The sequence below is a fragment of the Ranitomeya imitator genome, chromosome 2 (assembly GCF_032444005.1).
Source record: "Ranitomeya imitator isolate aRanImi1 chromosome 2, aRanImi1.pri, whole genome shotgun sequence".
Classification (NCBI taxonomy): Eukaryota; Metazoa; Chordata; class Amphibia; order Anura; family Dendrobatidae; genus Ranitomeya; species Ranitomeya imitator.
The window spans coordinates 511717343-511722042 of record NC_091283.1 but is presented as its reverse complement, the minus strand read 5'-3'; positions in this window follow the sequence as shown (position 1 = coordinate 511722042).

The following is a 4700-nucleotide window of genomic DNA, read 5'->3' as shown; positions in this document are numbered from 1 at the left end:
CACACTTCATTTGGGGAAGGCTTGAGGAACAATTAACTGCAGTTGCCACAAAATGAAGACACAAAAGGAAACCTCAATTTTGTTTTCATCGCTGATGAAGTTTTCCCTCTTCATCCCCATCTGCTGAAGCCATTTGCGCAGAGAACACTCACAGCGGAGCGGAGAATCTATAACTACCGGTTGTCTAGGGCCCGTCGTGTGGTCGAAAATGCCTTTGGGATTATGGCGAATCGGTTTAGAGTTTTCCACACAGCTATCAACTTGAAGCTGCCGTCTATAGACTTAGTGGTTTTGGCATGCTGTGTGCTGCATAACTTCCTGAGACGCCACGATACCAGCTCCTACTCTCCTCCTTCATTTATTGATTCTGTGGACCCAAGAACCGGAGATATTGTGCCCGGGGAATGGCGGACACAAGAAGAAAATTTTGCAGGTCTTCAAGCGCTGGGATCTGGCAGACAGGCAGACGATGCAAGGGACTGTAGAGAAAAATACTGCCTGTACTTTAATGGTTCTGGAGCTGTGCCCTGGCAGGATCACACCGTATAAAAGCAAATTTGTATGTGTAGTGAAAACTCAATAATCAATTTGTTTTATGCTTTGGTTTCCACAATGTCATAGTTTGAATAGGTAACTCTCTTTTGTTTAATAAAATTGTATTGCTTACTCCCGTTATTCATGGTTGTACATTTTATGTAAAGTGGTTAACTCCTTAATCCCATATGACGTACTATCCCGTCAAGGTGACCTGGGAATTTATTCCCAGTACGGGATAGTACGTCATGGCGATCGGTCAATTTTGCATTGAAAAGTCAAATGACGCTCCATCCCTTCAAAGCTCTGCCATGTACACAAACAATGGTTGACCCCAACATAAGGGGTATCGGCATACTCAGGACAAATTGTACAACATCTTTTGGGGTCCATTTTCTCCTGTTACCCTTGGTTAAACAAAACAAATTGGAGAAGAAGTTAATTTTGTGTGATAAAAATTTAAATGTTCATTTTTATTTAAACCTTCCAAAAATTAGAGTGAAACACCTGAAGGGTTAATAAACTTCTTGAATGTGGTTTTGAGTACCTTGAGGGGGTGCAGTTTTTAGAATGGTGTCACACTTGGGTATTTTCTATCATATAGACCCCCTCAAAATGACTTCAAATGAGATGTGGTCCCTAAAAAAAAGGTGTTTTAAAAATGAGAAATTGCTGCTCAACTTTTAACCCTTGTAACTCCCTAACCCAAAAAAAATTTTTGGTTCCAAAACTGTGCTGAAATAAAGTAGACATGTGGGAAATGTTGCAAATTAAGTATTTTGCGTGACGTATCTCTGTGATTTAAGGCCAAAAAAATTCAAAGTTGGAAATTTTTGCCACATTTCCGTTTTTTCACAAATAAACACAAGTTATATCGAATAAAGTTTAACACTAACATGAAGTACAATATCTCACGAGAAAACAATGTCATAATCGCCAAGATCCGTTGAAGCGTTCCAGAGTTATAACCTCCTAAAGGGACAGTGGTCAGAATTATAAAAATTGACCCAGTCATTAACGTGCAAACCACCCTCGGGGCGTAAGGGGTTATTTCAACTCGCCATAGCGACACAGTCTGAATGCTTATTGTTTATGCCGGTCCGTAGATGTACATTTTATTACGCCTGAGTGGCACGAAAGGAACGCACATAGTAAATGCCGTTCGATGGATGTTTACATAACGCCGGAGCGGCACGTAATGTACGCTCGTGGTCTATGACGGCGTGATGACGAACGTACGTTACAGCATGCGTGCGTGCCTGCGCTAGCTTGCTTTGGTTCCCTGACATCCTGAACATGGCTGCCAGACGACGTGATCCACCAATGGGCATCCCGGAGCTGAAGTTCTTGATTGGCACAATGGATCAGTTGCAGTACAATACCACAGGGCTGGAGCTGCACCGCAACCAGCACAAGGAGGAAGTCGTGCGTGCGGTGTCTGAGGGCCTCAGGAAGCAGTTTGGAATAACCCGAAACAAGGCCCAGATTGTTAAAAAATGGGGTGATCTGAAGTCTAAATGCCCAGCGCGCCTGCAGGAGCTTCGCCGCAAGATCCGCAGAGGTGAGTACGCAGGTACCATAGAGTATGGTACGCTGAAGGGTTAATTGGGTGATTAATGTGAATGGGGGGTACGCTGCAGGGACTTTTATAGGGCATTTTTATTTGCCTGTCCTCGTGGGATCGGTACGGCATACGCTGTTTTTTTTATTAACATTCAAAGAGCCAAAGACACAGTGCCGCCGCCACGATATATCCCACAACGCCTCAGATATATCCTTTTTTTTGTATTATTTTTTTTTTTTTTAAACAAGTAACACACTAATTAACAAACAACAACAAAAAAAAAACCAAACAAACAAGTCCATTGGTGGCAAGGATTAAAATAAAATTTTGAGTCGCCTAATATACATACATATATTTAAAATAGAGCTCACACTTCACAGTGATGTTATACTCTGCATTGTCTGTGGGCTCAGGGGTTCAATGGTCTGCCAGGCCTGCGAAATTGCGGACATCCAAAAATTTAAAATATGGTGGTGGAGATTCTGGAAACCCTGACCTGACCATTTTTGTCACGGACACCGCATTTTCCTCTCGGACAATACATCCATTATAAAAAAGTGGCATGTTTTTCCAGGAATTCCAGGACAAGTTGGCAACCATGAGCGCGAGTCTCCCAATTCCCCCATACTGGTACTTGCCTCATCTTGTCTCCACATGCAACTCTGCCAGAAGTTGTGGGTTTTTGTAACGGAGGTCAGCCCAATTTGTCCGCAGCTGCAGCGCACTGCGGCTGACGCCAAACCTCCTCTACATCATGTGCCCAATATGGCGCAGCACCTCCTGCTTGTGGAGGTTCCGGTGGGCAGGTCGAGTCTCCAGGCCCTCGTAGTCCAGGGCATCCATTTTGCTCACTAAAAAGCGGAGCTCGGTCTGCCCCAGAGCAGATCGTTGTCTCGCCGCCATTTTAGCTCGAAAGACGCTGTAAGGCACCGCCTAACAACGCCCTGAGGAGGTCCTTGACTCTTCCGTGCGATCCGCATCGCTATAGCGTCTGTTTATGCACAGTGTCGCGGTTGTTACGCCGGTATGCCCAGCGTCGCGGTTGTGCTGCCGGCACCAGAAATGTTCCCGTTTTTTAGCTCATCAACGGTATGACATCTTTGAGTTGTTCTTTCTTTCTTTCTTCTGTGTATACTGTATGGCTATGCAGCAATGCTTATCTATGTAGTAGGTAAAAAGATGTATAAAACATCTCTGGCAGCCATCTTGTGCATCTGGCAAGCGGACGCACAAAATGGAGGCACTTTAGGATGCGGTTTGCAAACTCTTTTGCTATGGCTGCCATTTTGTGCGCACACTATATGGAAAGGTAAACCTACTCTTTTGTGTCTGCCTTGGCTGCTCCTGGCCTGCTCCACTAGTTAATTAATACAGCACGCAACATTACGGTTAAATATACCTCTTTTTTCGGCCACGAGGCATCCCACACTGCCTCTGATCCAGATGTGCCCTCCGGGTCAATGCCTCAACATCCTAGTAGGTTCTCACAATAATGTGATTTGGATTTTAGTTGCAGGTATGTTCCCCCGCAGTCACTGTTGCCATATATGCTGACAGCACCTGTTTTTTTTTCCTTCAAAAGAGGCAAAGACACAGCACCGCCGCCACCACGAGGCATCCCACACCGCCTCTGATCCAGATGTGCCCTCCGGGTCAATGCCTCAACATCCTAGTAGGTTCCCACAATAATGTGATTTGGATTTGGTTGCAGGTACGCCCCCCCCCCCGCAGTCACTGTTGCCATATATGCTGACAGCACCTGTTTTTTTTTCCTTCAAAGAGGCAAAGACACAGCGCCGCCGCCACCACGAGGCATCCCACACCGCCTCTGATCCAGATGTGCCCTCCGGGTCAATGCCTCAACATCCTAGTATGTTTGCCATGTTAATTGTATTGTTCATGATAAGTTCATTTTTTTTTTAACATTTCAAATGTCAAGAATAACATAAGAAATAATAATAATATTTTTTTTTAATCTTCATGTTATAGCTGCACATAGTCACGGACGGAGGCATGATGGGAGTCCCTGTGGAACCACCCCAGACTCTGAGAATATGTCCCCAGAAGAGGTCTTGCCACGTAAGTTTTTTCAAACACGCTTAAGATTGTCACTCACTGCCTCTCTCTATGTAACCCGGGACAGCAAGGGCAGTTTCTGAGACTCCCCCGCCACAGAGAGGTTTCCTTCATCCTAAACGCTAGTATGGGGATGTCATCCCAGCATCGGGAGACTGTGTTATTTATGTTATGCTTTTTGACCAACAGCAGCCGGCAGTGTGACCATGGAGGATCTAGAAGCCAGAATTGAAAGGCTGTTAGACACTCTGGCGCAGATTCAGGAGCAGCAGAATGTGGCAATGGGGGAGCTGCAGAAGCTTAGGGACATGTGCCAACTGTTGAAGGCGGGGCAAAAATAAAAACTATTCTCTGTTTGTAAAGTTTATGTTATAAATTAAAAAAATATATATATACTTTTATTCCATTTTCAATGTTTTGTTTTTTGAAAAGTACATTTCTTTGTTAATTTCTGCCGTCATACTGTGCTGTGGACCCATTTTGTCTCTGTGATCAAGACCCACCAATCAAGCTATCGAGATAGAAG